The following is a 23895-nucleotide window of genomic DNA, read 5'->3' as shown; positions in this document are numbered from 1 at the left end:
ATCGCTCGACATTTAGCACTATTTAAGCAAAAAAGGGGAGTAGCGTGATCAACAGGACTGATATATTAAAAGTCTTTAATCAGTACTAAAATAGGACTGGGCACGGCACTGTGTTTCGGCAAAGTGCCTGCGTCAGGAGTCTAAAACACAACAAATAAAAACAATAAATACAATCATATAAAATAATGACAAAAAGTACAATATCATAAGACGTGGAGGAACAAGTGAAACCTGTGAGATAAAACATGTATAGAGAATGTTATATAAATATGTACCTATATGTAATGATTAACGTAGTATCAAAATTTGCACAAGAATAAATAAATGAGCCTACAGGGGTAAAACATTGTGACAAATGCCAAAATATATATCTGTGAAACTCTGAAAAAGAATAAAAAGTAAGCTGTGAGTGATGATAGCCGGAATGTCTCCCGTAGAACATATGCTGACTGGTTAAATAGCGCTTAACCGGCTATCCACTGATATCCTTCTGTGCCTAATTCTATTATTCAACAACTCAACCAGAAACCTTGTTACTAAATCAAAAAACAAAAAAAGAAAAAAAAGAAGTAAATAAATCAATAATTAAATTAATTGTGCTCAGTTTTTTTTGGTGTGCTATGGTGTCTCAGAGTTTTGAGAAGCATTTACACACCATTCTCACATCATCGCACGTCCTACCGCCAGCCAAATATTGATGTTAAAAAATCAAAAAAATCTTTTTCATTAAAGATGAAATCAGCTGTTAGATATTTAAAGTTACTTAGCTTGGGTGCTGGTGCGAGCAAAATTGTAAATGTTCATAGAATGTCTTCTCAAAACCGTGCCCAGGTCATCTTATACTTCCTGGACGCTGATCTAAAACAGAGGCTCCAATAACACATTTTCTTCTCAATTCATGTGATATAAATTTCTAAATTCCCTGTTCCCAACATAGGCCATGTTTCGCCATTAAGCTGGCGTCATCAGGGGAACTTAATTGTACAGCAAAAACAGGTCAGGAATCCGTCCAACCTGAAAAAATATCTAACAGCTGATTTCATCTTTAATGAAAAAGATTTTTTGATTTTTTAACATCAATATTTGGCTGGCGGTAGGACGTGCGATGATGTGAGAATGGTGTGTAAATGCTTCTCAAAACTCTGAGACACCATAGCACACCAAAAAAAACTGAGCACAATTAATTTAATTATTGATTTATTTACTTCTTTTTTTGTTTTTTGATTTAGTAACAAGGTTTCTGGTTGAGTTGTTGAGCATTATTATTGAAACCGATCCTTTAAGAAAACCCAGAGTTTGGACAGCCTAATTCTATTATATCAGGTACAAAGAAGCCCCCTAAGACTTTTCATGAGCTTAGTTTTGCTCAGTGGGACATACCAGATGCTAACCTCAAGGTGGCACAGGCTATATCTCGCCTTTAATGAAGTGGATAGATCAGTTTGCCTAGAATGGATACTTTAATTACTGTGATAACCAAGAAAACTACTATGTCAGTGTAGAGAGGAACAGCTCTAAAAAACTGTTCATGACCGTAAGTTGGATTCTTCCTTGAAAGTATCCTTTGAAGTGGAAGCTTTGTGTCTTCAAGCAAATGTATTCTTCTTCACCATGTATGTATGCACATTTTAAATATATATATATATATACCATGACCTGTTCCGTTTATATTTGTTCCAAGTATGTTACCATGTATGGATGCACCTTAATGCAATACCATTTGTAATTCTGTTACCCGGAAATGGCAACCGCAAGCCACATTGAGCCTGCAAATTGGTGGGAAAATATGGGATACAAATGCTACCAATAATAATAATATTCAGCAGGGGATAAACACTATCCTCCACTGAATATCCGTGGTTAGCGGCTGGCGAATAACCAGCTATCCACCGATTTTTAAACCGGGTTTCATGGTCATATTTCGTTGCGTCAAACCCTGGTATATCTTTGGCCGGTTTAAAGATAACCAGCTATGTCTGAATATCAAAATTGATTTTGGGGGGGGGGATTTATTAACCGCCCTTTATGAAGACGCGTGTTTTGGGCATGTGCAGAATCATTTTTCAGTGCACCTGTAAAAACATTTTTGCTGAAAATGGGCGTGCGGAAAAATGAAAATTGCCATGCGTCTATTTTGGGTCTGAGACCTTACCGCCAACCATTGACCTAGCGGTAAAGTCTCAAGCGGTAACTGGGTGGGGCTTCACACCATATCCAGAATGCACTGGGTAGGGCTGGGCACCGCAATTTTGCAGGCAGCGCCGATGAAAGAGGGAGGCCACCTCCCTCCTCCAAATACAGGTAGGGGGGGAAGGGCCGCTAGGCTATCAGGTGGGGGGGATTTGCCAACTAGGCATCCAGGGACATCAGTGGGATGCTGGGGGGGGGGGGTTAGGAGAGCTGGAGACCCAATGGATCTCCAGCCCCCCTGAACCTGTGTCGGGGGGGGGGCTGAGGGGACCGGAGGTCCGCTGGACCTGCAGCCCCCTGTTGCTGAGGGGAGGGAGGTCAGGTCAGGTCGGAATCCTTACCTGTGGTCCACTGGGCCACTAGGGACATCGGAGGGATGCTGGGTCGGGGTTGGGGGGGCTGGATACCCACCGGCTCTCCAGCCCCCCTGAACCTGTGTCGAGGGGGGGGGGGGGGAATCGGTGGACCGGACCTCCAGCCCCCATTTCGCTTGACTTGGATGGGAGTAGTTGGGGTCAGGGGCGTATCTGCGTGGGGCCTCAGGGGCCTGGGCCCCCGCAGATTTCGCCCTGGACCCCCCTACCGCTGCCAACCCTCCCCCTCCGTTGCTCGCTTACCTTCGCTGGCGGGGGACCCCAACCCCCGCCAGCCGAGGTCCGCGTCCTCCTGCCGCTGCCGGCTGCCTTTGGTGCTTTCATTTGTCCATTGAAGCTGGCGCCGATGAAAGTTTCTTTTGAGTCTGACGTCGCTGCACGTTGTACGTGCAGGACGTCAGACTCAGAAACATTTTCTGAGTCTGACGTCCTGCACGTACAACATGCAGCGACGTCAGAGTCAAAAGAAACTTTAGTTGGCGCCAGCTTCAATGGACAAATGAAAGCACCAAAGGCAGCCGGCAGCGGCAGGAGGACGCGGACCTCGGCTGGCGGGGGTTGGGGTCCCCCGCCAGCGAAGGTAAGCGAGCAACGGAGGGGGAGGGTTGGCAATGGTAGCGGCTGGGGGGAGGGGGATCGGCAATGGCGGCGGCGGCGGCGGCGGCGGCGGGGGGGGGGGCTATAATGTGCCCCCTCACTCTGGCCCTGGCCCCCCCTACCGCCGCAGTTCAGATACGCCCCTGGTTGGGGTCTGGTGGACTCATGGACTTCCAGCCCCTATGTTTGACAGGTCTGGGCTATTGACAGCCCAGACCTGTCAAATAAGTACAGGAGGACTGCATGCAATTATCTCTGATAATAGGTCCGGTAAAGCCCAGCGCTGTCCCAGCATTATTTTTAGAGCGCTGTTGGAACAGCGCGGGGCTTTTGATCATCTGCCTACGAGTGCTCAGTTTGCAGTGATGTGTGTAAATGTTAGTAATTCTATAATTTTAGCATACAAATGGTGCTTACATTTAGGCATTTAAAAAATTATAAAATGAAGAGGTCTGGGTGTATAATTTTATTGATTCATTCATTTTTTACTCTCATTTTTTTTTAAACTTTACATTTTTATTGGTAATATTGGTGCTCTGAAACAAAACAGCTATTCGCCCTTTGACACAAATTGCCTTCAGCGGCCCGCAACGGAGTCATCGCTCACAACAGCTCGTTGCAGACCCTCATAACCCGATATTAATAACAACAGTAACAATACCCACAACCTGACCTCCCCCCATCAACACCTCCATGCTATTTCTAACATTCTTATCCCCTAATGCCAAACATCCCATTATCCCCCACCCACCTCCCCTCCACTCCCAAACCCCACACCAACCTCCAAACCCTCCCGCCCCCCCCCCCCTTCGCCCCCAAAAGTAGGTACCTATATTTTCTTTTTTTTTTTTTTTTTTTGATAATTATAACATTACATTTATGTATTAACATAAATCACACACATCAGGCAATAGTATTACAAAAGGAAGTCAGTATTTAAGGAAAAGAAATACAAATTTTAGTCCACAATTGTTGATCCAAGAACAGGAAATTTAAATGACCTCATACTTATCAGAGTAATTAACTTCTTACTTAAGCAGAAGGAACATGAAAATCGCTAACAGGTATAACGCTTACAATCCAAGATTAATGCAATATTATTCTTTTGTTGCAATAAATGCTTTTAACTTCTCTGGATCAAAATAAACATAATTTACTGAGTTCAAAGAAATATAACATTTACATGGGAACCTTAGCATAAAGGTCCCACCTATACGCAAAACTTTCTCTTTTAATAACAAAAATTGTTTCCTCTTCCTTTGAGTTTCTCGGGCAAAGTCTGGAAATACTTGAATTTTAGAGCCAAAGAATAATGAATTAGTGTGGCGGAAAAAGAGTTTAAAAATATTATTACGATCTAATTGCAGAGCAAAAGTAACCAATAATGTAGTTCTTTCTGTTATAGTCTCTAATGAGGATTCTAATAATTCTGTTATATTCAGATCATCTTGAGAGTTAACAGGTAATAATTTCCCTTGTGCTCCAGAAATATACATTACACGAGTAATCGGAGGGTACATCTCAGATGGTATACCTAATATTTCATTAAGGTATTTCTTTAGCATGTCAATTGCTGGAACCAATGGGCTTTTAGGAAAATTGAGGAAACGTAAGTTGTTAGCCCTCATTTGATTTTCTAAATATTCCGTTTTACGTTGTTGAAGATTACTATCCCTCATTAAAACATTTATAGAGGAATTAAACCTATATTTTCTTTAACCCTGCCTTTAAACAAACCCAGCCCCCTTTACATCTCAAAAACCCCACCCTTCTACACGCTGTTAAATATTCCATATGTATTAATTGTCCCAATTTATCCTCTCCTTTTACTCTCATTTATACGGTGTACATTACTTCTACTATTTAACATTTCTAAAGCGCTACCAGGGTTGCGCAGCGCTGTACAATTAACAAAGAAGGACAGTCCCTGCTCAAAGAAGTTTACAATCTAAAGGCCAAAAAGTGCAGTCAATCAAGATTGAGGCAGTCTAGATTTCTTGAATAGAGGTAGAGTGGTTAGGTGCCAAAGGCGACATTGAAGAGGTGGGCTTTGAGCAAGGATTTCAAGATGGGCAGGGAGGGGGCCTGGCGAATGGGCTCAGGGAGTTTATTCCAAGCATGGGGTGAGGCGAGGCAGAAAGGGCGGAGCCTGGAGTTGGCGGTGGTGGAGAAGGGTACTGAAAGGAGAGATTTGTCTTGAGAGCGGAGGCTACGGGTAGGAACGTAGGGGGAGATGAGGGTAGAGAGGTAGGGAGGGGCCGCAGATCGAGTGCGTTTGTAGGTTAGTAGGAGAAGCTTGAACTGTATGCAGTACTTGATCGGAAGCCAGTGAAGTGACTTGAGGAGAGGGGTGATATAGCATATCGGTCTAGGCGGAAGATAAGACGTGCAGCAGAGTTCTGAACAGATTGAAGGGGAGATAGATGGCTAAGTGGGAGGTCAATGAGGAGTAGGTTGCAGTAGTCAAGGCGAGAGGTAATGAGAGAGTGGACGAGAGTTCAGGTGGTGTGCTCAGAGAGGAAAGGGCGAATTTTGCTGATGTTATAGAGAAAGAAGCGACAGGTCTTGGCTGTCTGCTGGATATGGGCAGAGAAGGAGAGGGAGGAGTCCATACAGGACTGGCTCAAGGTACCTCCTAGACCACCGATTTACAGGTAAACAGTATACAATCATAACATAGCATTCCTCAAAACGACTTTTGCCTAAATATGTCATCAAAAACAGTTCCATTCTCGTAAGCTTCCATTCTTCCTCCCCCCCCACCCCCCCACACTTTCATTTAAAAGCTTTTGTAAACAGCCACACAGTTTCCTAAAAGGCAGGGAAGTCTAGGTGCTTTGCAGTTGTGCAATTTTGTAAAAAAAAGCCCTTTTCTGGGTGTAAAAAACCATTTTACAAGAAGAATTTTATAAAGATATCTCCCAGGTCTGTGTACATAGAGATTAGACTGACAACTCAGAAACTGGAATAGAGAAAAAAGACTTTTCACAAGTTTAAGGTTCCTTTAAGTATAGTTACAGATCTCAGCAGGGACAAGCCCCCAACAGACAAGGAAGGGTTTGAATGTGCCTTTCAAAAACAGCAGAAAAGACCCCGAGGCCACAGAACATTTGGGAAAACCGTTGTCTAGGACATGGCATTATTTGAAATGAGGCAACGTGGTGGGGAAGGCAACAATTTGGAAAGGTCCGGGTTTAATGAGTGCTCACCGCTTGCAGCCTAAAGTGAGCTTGAATACAGAATTCATAAGAAAAGACACCGAAGGGAAACGGGGAAAGTCTTAAAAGGACGTCGCAAAGTTGCCAAGAAATGAGAATATTAATGGGAAATGAACACACAATGGAGAGCCTAATCCCATGTGACTCAGCCAAGACTCCGAGGAAAAAAAAAAAAATCTCGATAACGCAACGCACTGAAAATAATGAAAGATGAAAAGAGTTTTGAGCTAGGCCTGAACAATACACAATGGGGGTTTCTGGCCCAAATGAGATATGTATAATCCAGGAGTGCGTAAAGAAAAGACTGGGCATATGTGAATGGCTAAGGTATTATGGATGGTGGATAGATTTTATTCTATTTTATTTATTGCATTTGTATCCCACATTATCCCACCTCTTTGAGAGCTCAATGTGGCTTACAATTCATCATGGATACTGGAAATAGAAGAGAATATACATTTGGTTTTACAAAGGGTTATTTGTTACATGGTAGTGAAATACATGATATTGATAAAGCAAAAGACATTATAAGACAGTTCTAGAAGTTTTAAAGATTATACAGTTACACATGTTGATCTTTGTGATATATCTAACATAGTAACATAGTAGATGACGGCAGAAAAAGACCTGCACGGTCCATTCAGTCCGCCCAACAAGACAACCCATATCTGCCACCCCCTGTGCACACCCCACCCTGACCTGCACCTGTGCTCCCCAGGGCACAGACCGCACAAGTCTGCCCAGCACCAGCCCCGCCCCCCAACCACCAGCCCCGCCTCCCAACCACCGGCTCTGGCACAGACCGTATAAATCTGCCCAGCACTATCCCTGCTTCCCAACCACCAGTCCCGCTTCCCACCACCAGCTCTGGCACAGACCGTATAAGTCTGCCCAGCACTATCCCCGCCTCCCAACCACCAGCCCCGCCTCCCGATCTTGACTAAGCTCCTGAGGATCCATTCCTTCTGCACAGGATTCCTTTATGCTTATCCCACGCATGTTTGAATTCCGTTACCGTTTTCATTTCCACCACCTCCCGTGGAAGGGCATTCCAAGCATCCACTACTCTCTCCATGAAAAAATACTTCCTGACATTTTTCTTGAGTCTGCCCCCCTTCAATCTCATTTCATGTCCTCTTGTTCTACCGCCTTCGTACCTCCGGAAAAGGTTTGTCTGCGGATTTATACTTTTCAAATATTTGAACGTCTGTATCATATCACCCCTGTTTCTCCTTTCTTCCAGAGTATACATGTTCAGGTCATCAAGTCTCTCCTCATACGTCTTGTAATGCAAATCCCATACCGTTCTCGTAGCTTTTCTTTGCACCGCTTCAATTCTTTTTACATCCTTAACAAGATACAGCCTCCATAACTGAACACAATACTCTAGGTGGGGCCTCACCAACGACTTATACAGGGGCATCAACACCCCCTTTCTTCTGCTGGTCACACCTCTCTCTATACAGCCTAACAACCTTCTAGCTATGGCCAACGCCTTGTCACACTGTTTCGTTGCCTTGTCGAAGAGATAGGTTTTCAGTTGTTTACGGAAATTGGTCAGTTCATAGACCGTTTTCAGGTTACGTGGCAACGCGTTCCAGAGTTGCGTGCTCGTGTAGGAAAAGGTAGATGCGTGCATTAATTTGTATTTCAGACCATTATACTTGGGAGGATGAAGATTAAGGAATGTGAGAGAAGATTGTTTTGCGTTCCTGGGAGGTAAATCTATTAGGTCTGACATGTAGGCTGGGGCGTTGCCATGGATGATTTTATGGACTAGGGTGCAAAGTTTGAACGTGATGCGTTCTTTTAGTGGGAGCCAGTGTAGTTTTTCTTGTAGGGGTTTCGCGCTTTCGTAAATGAAATTGAAATGAAATTTCGTAGATGAAATTCAAGTATCACCGTTTTTCAATTGAGTACTGGGGCTGCACTGCCATTACACTTAAAATTTCAGGAGTCAAATGAGGTAGAATGGAGACTTTTGGCGAGTGAAAGGTACGCCTAGGGAACGAAATAGGATAAAATGGGAATCTGAAACAGGCAAAGGCTAAACCCACAATTCACACAGCTTCACTCGTACCAATAAAGGAATAAACACAAACCCTTGCCAATATTCAAAATGGCGGAGAAAAAAAAAACTCAGCCCACTGCACTTGCTCCAGAACAAGCAGCGAGAGCTACAACACGGACCTGCTCGAGAAGACTACTACTACTATTTAACATTTCTAAAGCGCTACTAGGGTTACGCAGCGCTGTACAGTTTAACATAGAAGGACAGTCCCTGCTCAAACAGCTTACAATCTAAAGGACAAGTGTACAGTCAGTCAAATAGGGGCAGTCTAGATTTCCTGAAAGGTATAAAGATTAGGTGCCGAAGGCAACATTGAAGAGGTGGGCTTTGAGCAAGGATTTGAAGATGGGCAGGGAGGGGGCCTGGTGTAGGGGTTCAGGAAGTTTGTTCCAGGCATAGGGTGAGGCGAGGCAGAATGGGCGGAGCCTGGAGTTGGCGGTGGTGGAGAAGGGTACAGAGAGGAGAGATTTGTCCTGTGAGCGGAGGTTTCGGGTGGGAACGTAAGGGGAGATGAGGGTAGAGAGGTAGTGAGGGGCTGCAGACTGAGTGCATTTGTAGGTAAGAAGGAGAAGCTTGAATTGAATGCGGTATCTGATCGGAAGCCAGTGAAGTGACTTGAGGGGTGATATGAGTATATCGGTTCTGGTGGAATATGAGACGTGCAGCAGAGTTCTGAACAGATTGAAGGGGGGCTAGATGGTTAAGTGGGAGGCCAGTGAGGAGTAGGTTGCAGTAGTCAAGGCGAGAGGTAATGAGAGCATGGATGAGAGTACGGGTGGTGTGCTCAGAGAGGAAAGGGCGAATTTTGTTGATGTTAAAGACATATATTGAGCCACCATAAATGACCTAACATCAAAACTCTTTTAGAACCAGATAAAACCGTATTCTCTACACCTGATTGCATCAATTAATTTGTAACCAATGAACATTAACGCATTACCCCCTTATCTCTTATGCCTGTAATAAACTGTTTATCCAATCTACTTTGTAATTTGGTTTTGCGGGGGGAGCAATGAGGCGGTGAGGGGAAGCGGCAAGGAGGAGAGGGGGAGCGACTTGGAGGCGATGCTGTGGAGGGGCGAGGAGGCGAGGCATGGCGGTGGGGGGACGGCGGGGCAGCACTCAAAATGTGCCCCCAACCTTGGGCTCTGGCCCCCTCCCACTGCGAGGTCTGGCTACGCCCCTGGGATGGATCCCAGCCCCAGTTCAGCCTGTGTTGAAAATCCAAAGGAAAAGGAGGAAAAAGGAGTGGAGGAGTGGCCTAGTGGTTAGGGTGGTGGAATTTGGTCCTGAGGAACTGAGTTTGATTCCCACTTCAGGCACAGGCAGCTCCTTGTGACTCTGGGCAAGTCACTTAACCCTCCGTTGCCCATGTAAGCCGCATTGAGCCTGCCATGAGTGGGAAAGCGCAGGGTACAAATGTAACAAAAATAAAATAGATACTATTGGAGATTCTACATGGAATGTTGCTACTATTGGAGATTCTGTTGCTACTATTGGAGATTCTACATGGAATGTTGCTACTCTTTGAGATTCTACATGGAATGTTGCTATTCCACTAGCAACATTCCATGTAGAAGGCTGCGCAGGCTTCTGTTTCTGTGAGTCTGACGTCCTGCACGTACGTGCAGGACGTCAGACTCTCAGAAGCAGAAGCCTGCGCGGCCACATTGGTAATTGGTGAGGGCCTGCATGGGCTGACTTCTAGTGGAATAGCAACATTCCATGTAGAATTTCAAATAGTACAACAGTGGAGGAGTGGCCTAGTGGTTAGGGTGGTGGACTTTGGTCCTGGGGAACTGAGGAACTGAGTTTGATTCCCACTTCAGGCACAGGCAGCTCCTTGTGACTCTGGGCAAGTCACTTAACCCTCCGTTGCCCATGTAAGCCGCATTGAGCTTGCCATGAGTGGGAAAGTGCAGGGTACAAATGTAACAAAAATAAAATAGATACTATTGGAGATTCTACATGGAATGTTGCTACTCTTTGAGATTCTACATGGAATGTTGCTATTCCACTAGCAACATTCCATGTAGAAGCCTGCGCGGCCACATTGGTGATTGGTGAGGGCCTGCATGGGCCGACTTCTAGTGGAATAGCAACATTCCATGTAGAATCTCAAATAGTAGCAACAGTGGAGGAGTGGTCTAGTGGTTAGGGTGGTGGACTTTGGTCCTGGGGAACTGAGTTTGATTCCCACTTCAGGCACAGGCAGCTCCTTGTGACTCTGGGCAAGTCACTTAACCCTCCGTTGCCCATGTAAGCCGCATTGAGCTTGCCATGAGTGGGAAAGTGCAGGGTACAAATGTAACAAAAATAAAATAGATACTATTGGAGATTCTACATGGAATGTTGCTACTATTGGAGATTCTGTTGCTACTATTGGAGATTCTACATGGAATGTTGCTACTCTTTGAGATTCTACATGGAATGTTGCTATTCCACTAGCAACATTCCATGTAGAAGCCTGCGCGGCCACATTGGTGATTGGTGAGGGCCTGCATGGGCCGACTTCTAGTGGAATAGCAACATTCCATGTAGAATCTCAAATAGTACAACAGTGGAGGAGTGGCCTAGTGGTTAGGGTGGTGGACTTTGGTCCTGGGGAACTGAGGAACTGAGTTCTAATTCTCACTTCAGGCACAGGCAGCTCCTTGTGACTCTGGGCAAGTCACTTAACCCTCCATTGCCCCATGTAAGCCGCATTGAGCCTGCCATGAGTGGGAAAGCGCAGGGTACAAATGTAACAAATATAAAATAGATACTATTGGAGATTCTACATGGAATGTTGCTACTATTGGAGATTCTACATGGAATGTTGCTACTACTGGAGATTCTACATGGAATGTTGCTACTATTGGAGATTCTATATGGAATGTTGCTATTACACTAGCAACATTCCATGTAGAAGGCTGCGCAGGCTTCTGTTTCTGTGAGTCTGACGTCCTGCACGTACGTCAGACTCACAGAAGCAGAAGCCTGCACGGCCACATTGGTGATCTGCAAGGGCCGACTTCTACATGGAATAGCAACATTCCATGTAGAATCTCAAATAGTAGCAACAGTGGAGGAGTGGCCTAGTGGTTAGGGTGGTGGACTCTGGTCCTGGGGAACTGAGGAACTGAGTTCAATTCCCACTACAAGCACAGGCAGCTCCTTGAGACTCTGGGCAAGTCACTTAACCCTACATTGCCCCATGTAAGCCACATTGAGCCTGCCATGAGTGGGAAAGCGCAGGGTACAAATGTAACAAATATAAAATAGATACTATTGGAGATTCTACATGGAATGTTGCTACTATTGGAGATTCTATATGGAATGTTGCTATTACACTAGCAACATTCCATGTAGAAGGCTGCGCAGGCTTCTGTTTCTGTGAGTCTGACGTCCTGCACGTACGTGCAGGACGTCAGACTCACAGAAGCAGAAGCCTGCACGGCCACATTGGTGATCTGCAAGGGCCGACTTCTACATGGAATGTTGCTAGTGGAATAGCAACATTCCATGTAGAATCTCAAATAGTAGCAACAGTGGAGGAGTGGCCTAGTGGTTAGGGTGGTGGACTTTGGTCCTGGGGAACTGAGTTGGATTCCCACTTCAGGCACAGGCAGCTCCTTGTGACTCTGGGCAAGTCACTTAACCCTCCATTGCCCCATGTAAGCCGCATTGAGCCTGCCATGAGTGGGAAAGCGCAGGGTACAAATGTAACAAAAAATAAATAAAAGAAGAAAAAATAAAGAACTGTAAACTTCAGGGAAGCTGATGTAACAAAGGATGTGGGTCAGCTAATGAGATCCTCAATTGTTTAAACAGAAGCATCATCAGAAAAAGGAGACAACATCGTCCTGTGATCTCACCTTGAGTGGTAGGAGTGTGCATACGTCAGTCTGCATTCAGGGGCCTTTTTACTAAGGTGCGCAGATGCCTATGCGCGTCCAACATGCATCAACTTGGAACCACCGCCCAGCTACGGCGTGCCCCTGGCGGTAATTCCATTTTTTACGCATGTCCAATACGCACGGCAGAAAATATTTTTTAATTTTCCACCGCGTGACGCTAACCGGGCGGTAATCAGCAGTGTGCATGCACTGACGATTACCGCCCGGTTAACGCGTGAGACCTTACCGCTAAGTCAACGGGTGGTGGTAAGGTCTCAGCCCCAAAATGGATATGTGCCCATTTTTAGTTTGCTGCATGTCCATTTTTGGCCCTCCCCCAAAAAAAGGCCTTTTCTGCTGGCGCTGAAAAATGGATTTGCGCGCGTCCAAAACATGCGCATACACCAGTGCAGGCCATTTTTTGGCGTGCCTTAGTAAAAGGGCCTCTCAATTTGTATGGGTGCCTAAAAATTTAAAACCAGTGCCTATGCCTGTGTGTGTGCATACCTAAGAATTTTTGTGCATACAACTGATTTCGGCATATAAAAAAGCTCGAGTACAATCCAGCTTATTTTCAAAAGAGATCGCCGGCCATCTTCAGACAATCAGTATTATCAAAAGCCAATTTTGGCCGGCGCCAACTGCTTTCCGTTGCGGAGCCGGCTAAACTTCAAGGCAGGGTAGAGAAGGTGAGACAGGGGCGGGGCGGGGTGGGACGAGGGCGTGGTTATCACAGATAGGCTGCAGAGAATACCTTCTCCTGCTTTAGACTTAGCCTGGCCTCAGAATGACATCCTATAGTATATCTCCTATCACCTTCTCCCACTACTCCAACCAGAGTTACACCTAATCACACTGACCACCCTTCAACATCTTCTGTCCTTCTGTGACTGTTCTCTTGTGCTTGACTGCTTAAATATTTTAAATTTAAATGCTTTACTTTTTGTCTATTAGATTGTAAGCTCTTTGAGCAGGGACTGTCTTTCTTCTGTGTTTGTACAGCGCTGCGTACACTTTGTAGCGCTCTAGAAATGTTAAATAGTAGTAGTAGTAGTAGTAGTTATGAGATGGCCGGCTTAGCCCGATAATGGAAAAAAGATGGCCGGCTCTGACGAGCATTTCGCCGGCTGCATTTGGTCCATTTATTTTTAGGACCAAGTCTCAAAAAAGTGCCCCAATTGACCAGATGGCCACTGGAGGGAAACGGGGATCACCTCCCCTTACTCCCCCAGTGGTCATCAATCCCCTCCCACCCAAAATCAAAAAGTAAAAAACAATTTTTGGCCAGCCTGTATGCCAGCCTGAAATGTCATACCCAGCTCCCTGACAGCAGTATGCAGGTCCCTGGAGCAGTATTTAGTGGGTGCAGTGCACTTCAGGCAGGTGGACCCAGGCCCATCCCCCCCTTACCTGTTATACTTGTGGTGGTAAAGGTTGAGCACTCCAACCCCCCCCCCGCAAACACCCACTGTACTCACATGTAGGTGCCCCCCCTTCACCCATAAGGGCTATGGTAGTGGTGTAGAGTTGTGGGGAATGGGTTTTGGGGGGATTTGGGGGGCTCAGCACACAAGGTAAGGGAGGTATGTACCTGGGAGTAATTTTTGAAGTCCACTGCAGTGCCCCCTAGGGTTCCCGGTTGGTGTCCTGGCATGTCAGGGGGGCCAGTGCACTACAAATGCTGGCTCCTCCCACGACCAAAAGGCTTGCATTTCGCCGGGTTTGAGATGGCCGGACCCGGTTTCCATTATGGCCAAAAACCGAAGCTGGCCGTGTCTAAACCCGGCGATCTCAACATTTGACCTAAATGTTGAGATTTAGCCGGCCCCAACCGTATTATCGAAAGAAAAGATGGCCGGTAATCTTTTTCGAAAATACTGTTGGCCCCGCCCCTTTGCGGAGCCAGCCCCCGAAGATGGCCAGCGCCGTTCGATTATGCCCCTCCACGTGTACAAAAAAAACATACACATAGAAAACCCCCAAAGAATCACTAAAACTTTGTTTAAAATGATAACTAGCTGTTACATCCTTATTGAGTAGAGTGCTTAGTTCTGGAGGTTTTATCTTCATAAGGACATTGGGACAATTAAAGTGGTTGAGGAAAGAGCTATTAAGATGATCCAAAGATTGAAGAAGTATTCTACAAAGAGAAGGGTTTCAGACAATCAAAATGTACTTGCTGGGGGGAAAGAGGAAGGGGGATGTTTTATAGACAGGATTACATTTTTAAAAAAGGGCAAGAGGTTATGATCTGAAGCTGGAGGACTTGGAAGAAATATGAGAAAATATTTCTTAACTGAGAAGGTGGATGTGCTACAAAATACTGAGCAGAATAGAACAGGTAAATGTAAATTGATTTTTTACTGTTTCAAAGGGCTAGGGGACACTCAAAGAAGTTATATGATGATACTTTTAAAGCAACATAAGAAGTGGCAATTGTTTATTGTCCTAAAAATATGGAACAATTAAACATATAACACTAACTAAACATTTGTTTACTTTCTAAAAATTACCTGGGAAGATCAGGACATATTATTGTTCACTGAGCCTCAGGAAAGAGATCCTGCTTTCTTTTCTTCCTGGCTAAGACTGGAAAAAAAGCAAATAAAGTCCAAATGAAAATGAGCTCCTGGGCCAATCAGAGAACAGAGCAACAAGTTTAAAAGTACTCTGCAGACTGCCTTTCCAAAAGAGTTAAACAAAGATAACAGCCAAAAAAATATATAAACCTGCACCACCTGCTGGTCAAACTAGAGAAATTCAAGAATTAATTAAGGCAGTTTTACAGGCTTAAAACACACTGTTCTGTCACACACTCATAATCAACTATTTAACTATAGGGATTATTTTCGAAACCAGAGTCAGTTTTAACACATGGCTACTTAAGACTCCAGAACATATGAAAAACCTTTTTTTTTATTGACAATAAATGTCAATCATCCATACATAACAACATACAATACAATTTTACCTCACTCAGACATTCGCATGCTCCAGCCATCCATCAATATTCGTAATAATAGTGCACAGCTATATACAACTCTCACAAGATGTTACAGCTCATTATCAATAAATACAATATAAATATAACAATTTAGAACTTGTCAGTTTGATCAAAAAGTTCACCATTGACGCTGGTTCTATAAACTGGAACCTGTGTATGTTCTATATCAATTGTCCTGTATTTGACTAGAACAAACTTAATACAATGTTGCACCATATACGCGTATTATAAGGATATTCTTCAGGCCACAATAGTGTTCCCAATCGATGACAAATATCACTGAGAATATCCAAACCCCAAAATTGGGTTGGCTGGGGACATGCATCCGTGCTTGGAAACTTCAAATCGCCGGTTCCCCGATGCTGATCGGCATTTCGTCTCCTTCCTCAGGAGGAACCAACGCTGTAACAATATTATTGCATATCACCCACTACATACTCATGTTAAATTTAAACTAATTTTATAAATCAACATTTTAAAGTGTACTTACTAATAATTCTATATCAGGCTGCACGCCTACGTGGTGATCGGCCAGGCTTCCGCCCAAGAATCGCACCACCGGAAACTGTTGTACGTCAGCCCCATGATCGCGTGAATTAAATACCCAGGAGCCCTTTGCGTAAAAGCACGCACCAATAGTTACGTCACACCCACTCAACCTCCAAATTGAGGCCGTGCGGTGTTACTGTGCCCCATGTGTAAATGTATCGCTGCTCAAGTAGGAGTAAACGAGCGCTGATGTCCCCACTTCTGTTGGTAGGTAAAATCTGGGACAATACAACACATTGGAGCTGATCAATAGTATGGTTGTATCGCTGCCAGTGGGACACCAGCGGATTCTCCCTTTTACCTAATCGTAAATTGCTAACATGCTCTGCCAGCCGATTCTTTAACTGTCTCTTTGTGTGGCCTATGTAGTATAGTGCACATGGGCACCAAATGCAATAAACAACACACTCACTAATACATGTAGTGTTCTGTCTTAAAAAGAATTGTCTGTCACTATGTGGGATGTCAATCGCGCTAGTGTCCACAGAATAGCGGCAATACACACATTTACCGCATGGGGAATGTCTACCCATACTATTATGTTGTTTAGGGCGTTTGAGCAGCTCCCCTATGTTGGCCTGCCGAGCATACGCCACCTTTGGTCGTTCCCTGAACTTTGAATGAACAGACAGAACGTGCCAGTATCTATGGATGATTGAAGAGATGCCCACTGCTCTATGTGAGAAGGGAATAACACATGCCACTGTGTTACTGGAGGAGACCTGACCTGAATGGAACAACCAAGGGCGATAGGCATATAACGCCCTCTTATATGCGCTCCGTATAACCTGCTTCGGATATCCACGCTCTACAAATCTATCCCTCATCTCCCGGGCCTGAGCCTTGAATTCAATAACTGAAGAACATAATACCAAACTTCCTGGTTTTCAGATATTCATCTGAAGCATTATAACACTGTGGTATCCTAGAAGCTTATTTATAACGTCATGAACAATAAATTCCATAAATAGTGCATTTGCAAAACCCTCCAGTTCATATCACAGCTATGTACGTGCAGATGAACCAGGACTTCTGCATCAGTATTCTTTCTTTCTCAGAATTAATTATGCTTTTCAGTATTTAATCAGCAATTAAACAAACCACTTCCATTGTGACCCTCTTCCTTCCCTTTCACCGAGCTGATAAGCTTCATTGGAATCCCGTAATTAACATGCAGCTTTGACACCCTCAGTGTTCACCTGTACTCTTCCAGTTATGAACTGAAATCATACTGCCTGGGAGCAAAGACAATATGAGTTAATCCGTTCACCATTTCAATCTCGGCTCCTGTGTTGCCACTTAATGAGATTTTGATTCATTTAAATGGCATTTTTCTTTTTTGTTCTCAACATCCGGTCTGTAAATGAACGCATTGGGCTTATGAGACCGGTTTTGCCAGACTATTTTTCCTCTTAATCAGCCGTCCGTACACCCTCTTTTCTTGCTGGTGTGATGCACGTCCCATGCTCGACTACTGGAAGCTTCCCTATTTGATAAAATTAGTGTACCGATGAAGGAAGTCACCAATTCTGGTTTTAATACAGGCATTTACTCATGAGTGTAATTTACTGGCTCATACTATTGTTTCGCTATAAAAGCTGTTTCAAGGCGTATATGACATCAGTAGTTTAAATGCAATCTGTCTTCGGTTCATAGGATCTCCCCTTGAAACAGCTTGTAGAGCGAAACTCTGGCCACCGTCGGTGTGACTAACTTCTCCTGCAAGATTGTCTTCACAAGCGGTTTAGAACTTTAAGCGAAGTCTTTTTCATAAGAAGTTAAAGTTTTTTTCATTCCAGTTCTTTTGGATCCGGTAGTCCTGTGAAGTTTTTAGCAAGATAAGAATCAAGTAAAGGGTTTTATTATGCCGATGAAGAAAGTTGACCCATGTTGTTTCCTCCATACCCTACTAAAAATACATATTGGGTGGAGGCTTGGGCACAGAGGCTTTTTCTCCTTTCTCGTTAATTATGGTCTTGCACCTCACAGGAATTTATTAGTACAGAAAGTACTTTGTAGTTCTTATCAAGAGAGATTAATTTTGTCATACTATTGTTATATACATTGCGTCTAAACCAGGGATCCATATCAGTAGTATGTAGACCTTTATCATAATCCCCCCCCCCCCCCCTCAGCCATATTTTCTCCAAGTTGAAGACCCCTAGGGGCGCTTTTACTAAGGCACGCCGAAAAATGGCCTGCACTGGTGTAGGCGCGTGTATTGGACGTACGCAGGTCCGTTTTTTCAGTATGCCTGCAAAAAAGGCCTATCTCTTTTTTTTGCCGAAAATAGAAATGCGGGCACAATAAAAATCAGCGCGCGTCCATTTGGGGCCGGAGACCTTACCGCCACCCATTGACCTAGCGGTAAGGTCTCAAGGATTAGCCGGGCAGTAATCGTCAGCGCACATACACTGCCGATTACCGCCCGGTTAGTGCCAACGTGGTAGAAAATAGACATTTTCTGCTGCATGTTTTGGACGCGCGTCAAATTTAGAATTACTGCCCGGGGCATGCGGAAGCCAGGCGGTAGTTCTCATTTCTTACACGTAGGCACCTACATATCTTAGTAAAAGAGTCCCCTAATATGTTAAGCTTTTCCTACTACAAGAGGAGTTCCATCCCCTGAGTATTTTGGTCACGTTATCATCCTCTTTTTATGTTCATTTTCGCAAAGTGAGAGCACCTTTTTTTTTTAAATTAAATTTTACAACTATACAAAACAAACAAAACACTTACATAAATGCATTATACCGCAACTAAAACTGAGTCCTGTATACAACCAACACCAGTGGCATAGCTATGTGGGGCCACGGGGGCCTGGGCCCCCGTAGATTTGGCCCTGGACCCCCCCCTGCCGACGACCCTCTCGACCCCACTCCCATCGCCTAACCTCCCTCGCTGCTGCCGCCGTCAGCTACCTTTGTGACGGGGGACCCCGACCCCCACCAGCCAAGGTCCTCTTCCGGCGTAAGGCTTCGTTCTGTTTCTGTGAGTCTGACGTCCTGCACGTACAATGTCCAGGACGTCAGACTCACAGAAACAGAGCGAAGCCTTGCGCCGGAAGACGGGGGTCCCCCACCAGCAAAGGTAGCCGACGGCGGGGGATCCTTGGCGGCGGGAGGGGGGGTTGAGAGGGTCATCAGCGGGGGGGGGGGGGTCAAAGTTGATGGTGGTGGTGGGGGTCAAAAATGGCAGGGGGGTCAGTGGCGCCGGGGGGGGGGGCTAAAATGTGCCCCCTTACATCGGGATCTGGACCCCCCTCCCGCCAAAGTCTGGCTATGCCCCTGACCAACACTATATAACTAAGCAGTACAAGATAAATAAAAAATCCAGAGTTTTCCACTTCTTAAGACCAGCAAAATGTCCCACTGAAGAATAAGAAACAGATTGTTCATATTTCTTGTACAATAAAATCCAGTACCACCAAAGATATACAGTCACTTGAGAGTTGTCTTTCCAAGGTGCCCTTGACCTGGATTGGCCGCTGTCGAGGACAGGATGCTGGGTTCGATGGACCTTTGGTCTTTTCCCAGTATGGCATTACTTATGTACGTAATTTGTTTTGTTTGTTTGTTTTTTGTTACATTTGTACCCCGCGCTTTCCCACTCATGGCAGGCTCAATGCGGCTTACATGGGGCAATGGAGGGTTAAGTGACTTGCCCCGAGTCACAAGGAGCTGCCTGTGCCTGAAGTGGGAATCAAACTCAGTTCCTCAGGACCAAAGTCCACCACCCTAACCACTAGGCCACTCCTCCACTGTTGCTACTATTTGAGATTCTACATGGAATATTGCTATTCCACTAGCAACATTCCATGTAGAAGTCGGCCCTTGCAGATCACCAATGTGGCCGCACAGGCTTCTGCTTCTGTGAGTCTGACGTCCTGCACATACGTGCAGGACGTCAGACTCACAGAAACAGAAGCCTGCGCAGCCTTCTACATGGAATGTTGCTAGTGGAATAGCAACATTCCATGTAGAATCTCCAATAGTATCTATTTTATTTTAATTACATTTGTACCCTGCGCTTTCCCACTCATGGCAGGCTCACCACTCCTCCACTGTTGCTACTATTTGAGATTCTACATGGAATGTTGCTATTCCTCTAGCAACATTCCATGTAGAAGTCGGCCCTTGCAGATCACCAATGTGGCCGCGCAGGCTTCTGCTTCTGTGAGTCTGATGTCCTGCACGTACGTACGTGCAGGACGTCAGACTCACAGAAACAGAAGACTGCGCAGCCTTCTACATGGAATGTTGCTAGTGGAATAGCAACATTCCATGTAGAATCTCCAATAGTAGCAACATTCCATGCAGAATCTCCAACAGTAGCAACATTCCATGTAGAATCTCCAATAGTATCTATTTTATTTTTGTTACATTTGTACCCTGCGCTTTCCCACTCATGGCAGGCTCAATGCGGCTTACATGGGGCAATGGAGGGTTAAGTGACTTGCCCAGAGTCACAAGGAGCTGCCTGTGCCTGAAGTGGGAATCCAACTCAGTTCCTCAGTTCCCCAGGACCAGAGTCCACCACCCTAACCACTAGGCCACTCCTTCACTCTCCTCCATTTCTTGTCCTTGCTTTTCTTTTACTTCCCTTTTCTTCTCCACTCCTTCTCCTTGCCCCTTTCTTGCCTTCCTTTCCTCGCCTCTTTTCTTCCCTTCCCTTCCCCATCCCCTTCCTTTACCTCCTCCCCTTTCCCCATTTCCCTTCTTTGTCCCCATTCCCCTTTCCTTTTTTCTTTCCTCCTCTATTCCCTTCCCTCCCTTCTGTTTTCCGTCTCACACCCCCTTTTTTTCTCACCTTCCATCTCTTTTCTGTTTCTGATGTGCCTTGTCTGCTTTATTCATTTTTATGAGTATCGGTCTTCGTTTTTTCAATCAACGTAGTCAAAAGTGGCTAGCTGACTGAGGATTTTAAACTACTGCTCACTCTCACAATAAGGGGCTCTTTTATCACAGCTTAGTAAAAGGATCCCATGAACTTAAAAAAAAAAAATGTCATGAGTAACTCTGTGTGGATGAAAAAGCTGAAAAGGTAGTACAGTGTTATACCTGCGGCTCTGTAAACCATCCACGGTTCCAAAGAGAAGCAACGCCAACACTAGAGATTACCTAAAAGAGCAAATGGTACCGAAACAGATGATGGATCACGTATGCAAGAATATTAAGTAGTTAAGTACGTAAGTATTGCTACACTGGGACAGACCAAAGGTTCATCAAGCCCAGCATCCTGTTTCCAACAGTGGCCAATCCAGGTCACAAGTACTACTACTACTACTACTACTATTTAGCATTTCTATAGCACTACAAGGCGTACGCAGCGCTGCACAAACATAGAAGAAAGACAGTCCCTGCTCAAAGAGCTATGTAATAAAAGTGAGCCAAGTATAGGACAATCAAGCCATTGTGACATCACTGATGAGGTTGGCTCTTATTGGTGGACTGAGGCATTATGACATCACAATATTAGCTCTGGTTACAAGAGACTACTACTACTACTACTTATCACTTCAATAGCGCTACAAGGCATACGCAGCGCTGCACAAACATAGAAGAAAGACAGTCCCTGCTCAAAGAGCTTACAATCTAATAGACAAAAAATAAATAAAGTAAGCAAATCAAATCAATTAATGTGAACGGGAAGGAAGAGAGGAGGGTAGGTGGAGGCGAGTGGTTACAAGTGGTTACGAGTCAAAAGCAATGTTAAAGAGGTGGGCTTTCAGTCTAGATTTAAAGGTGGCCAAGGATGGGGCAAGACGTAGGGGCTCAGGAAGTTTATTCCAGGCGTAGGGTGCAGCGAGACAGAAGGCGCGAAGTCTGGAGTTGGCAGTAGTGGAGAAGGGAACAGATAAGAAGGATTTATCTAGGGAACGGAGTGCACGGGAAGGGGTGTAGGGAAGGACGAGTGTGGAGAGATACTGGGGAGCAGCAGAGTGAGTACATTTATAGGTTACTACTACTATTTAGCATTTCTATAGCGCTACAAGGCTTTCGCAGCGCTGCACAAACATAGAAGAAAGACAGTCCCTGCTCAAAGAGCTTACAATCTAATAGACAAAAAATAAATAAAGTAAGCAAATCAAATCAATGTGAACGGGAAGGAGGAGAGGAGGGTAGGTGGAGGCGAGTGGTTACAAGTGGTTACGAGTCAAAAGCAATGTTAAAGAGGTGGGTTTTCAGTCTAGATTTAAAGGTGGCCAAGGATGGGGCAAGACGTAGGGGCTCAGGAAGTTTATTCCAGGCGTAGGGTGCAGCGAGACAGAAGGCGCGAAGTCTGGAGTTGGCAGTAGTGGAGAAGGGAACAGATAAGAAGGATTTATCTATGGAGCGGAGTGCACGGGAAGGGGTGTAGGGAAGGACGAGTGTGGAGAGATACTGGGGAGCAGCAGAGTGAGTACATTTATAGGTTAGTAGAAGAAGTTTGAACAGGATGCGAAAACGGATAGGGAGCCAGTGAAGGGTCTTGAGGAGAGAGGTAGTATGAGTAAAGCGACCCTGGCGGAAGATGAGACGGGCAGCAGAGTTTTGAACCGACTGGAGAGGGGAGAGGTGACTAAGTACCTGGCAAGATCCCAGAAAAGCTCAATACATTTTATGCTGCTTATCCCAGAAATAAGCAGTGGATTTTCCCAAGTCAATTTAATAATGGTCTATGGACTTTTCCTTTATGAAGCCGTCCAGACCCTTTTTAAACCCTGCTAAGCTAAGTGCCTTTTTCACGTTCTCTGGCAACATGTCCCTTAAGGTTATTCATAAGAAAATACCACTTCAAACACTACGTTTCTGCAAGCAAGAAAGCAGCACCGCAAGTGTTTATTCCTCTAAATGTAAACGAGTATCATTCGTTCCATTTACATCAAAGGTTTATAAAAAGCAAAACAGAAAATGCTGTTGGTGTCAAAGAAGCTTGACAGAATCAACAGAGTGAGATGAAGTTGTGAAAATTGCACAAACAATGGGGTGGGGGCGGGGTGGGGGGGTTGATGCCAATGCAAAATAATGGCCCCAAAACAAGATCCTTCTGGGCTAAAAAAAATAAAAAAGCTGCCAAAAGTATTAATGTAAAAAAATGAAAACTTACAAAAATAAAAAGAATCATCATAATTAGCAAGATAACACATTTACCTGCTTATAATCGAAATAGAAAAACGCCTATATTGTGACCCAAATCGGGAGATAGACGTTTATCTCACAAAAACGAATAAAGCGGTATAATCGAAAGCCGAATTTGGACGTTTTCAACTGCACTCCATCGCGGATGCAGACAAAGTTGATGGGGGCGTGCCGAAGGCGTGGTGAAGGCGGAACTGGGGCGTGGTTATCGGGCGATCAGAGATGGGCGCCTTTCGCCGATAATGGAAAAAAAATATGCGTTTGTAGCGAGAATTTAGGGCACTTTTCCTGGACCCTGTTTTTCCACGAATAAGGCCCCAATAAGTGCCCTAAATGACCAAATGACCACTGGAGGGAATCGGGGATGACCTCCCCTGACTCCCCCAGTGGTCACAAACCCCCTCCCACCACAAAATATGCCGTTTCACAACTTTTTATTTTCACCCTCAAATGTCATACCCACCTCCCTGGCAGCAGTATACAGGTCACTGGAGCAGTTATTAGGGGGTGCAGTGGACTTCAGGCAGGTGGACCCAAGCCTATCCCCCCCCCCCCCACCTGTTACACTTGTGCTGGTAAATGGGAGCCCTCCAAACCGCCCCCCCAAACCCACTGTACCCACATGTAGGTGCCCCCCTTCACCCCTTAGGGCTATAGTAATGGTGTAGACTTGTGGGCAGTGGGTTTTGAGGGGGATTTGGGGGGCTCAACACACAAGGGAAGGGTGCTATGCACCTGGGAGCTCTTTTACCTTTTTTTTTGTTTTTGTAGAAGTGCCCCCTAGGGTGCCCGGTTGGTGTCCTGGCATGTGAGGGGGACCAGTGCACTACGAATCCTGGCCCCTCCCACGAATAAATGTCTTGGAGTTATTCGTTTTTGAGCTGGTCGCTTTC

This window comes from Microcaecilia unicolor, chromosome 2 (genome assembly GCF_901765095.1).
Source record: "Microcaecilia unicolor chromosome 2, aMicUni1.1, whole genome shotgun sequence".
NCBI classification, from domain to species: Eukaryota; Metazoa; Chordata; class Amphibia; order Gymnophiona; family Siphonopidae; genus Microcaecilia; species Microcaecilia unicolor.
Note: the sequence above shows the minus strand (reverse complement) of the source record.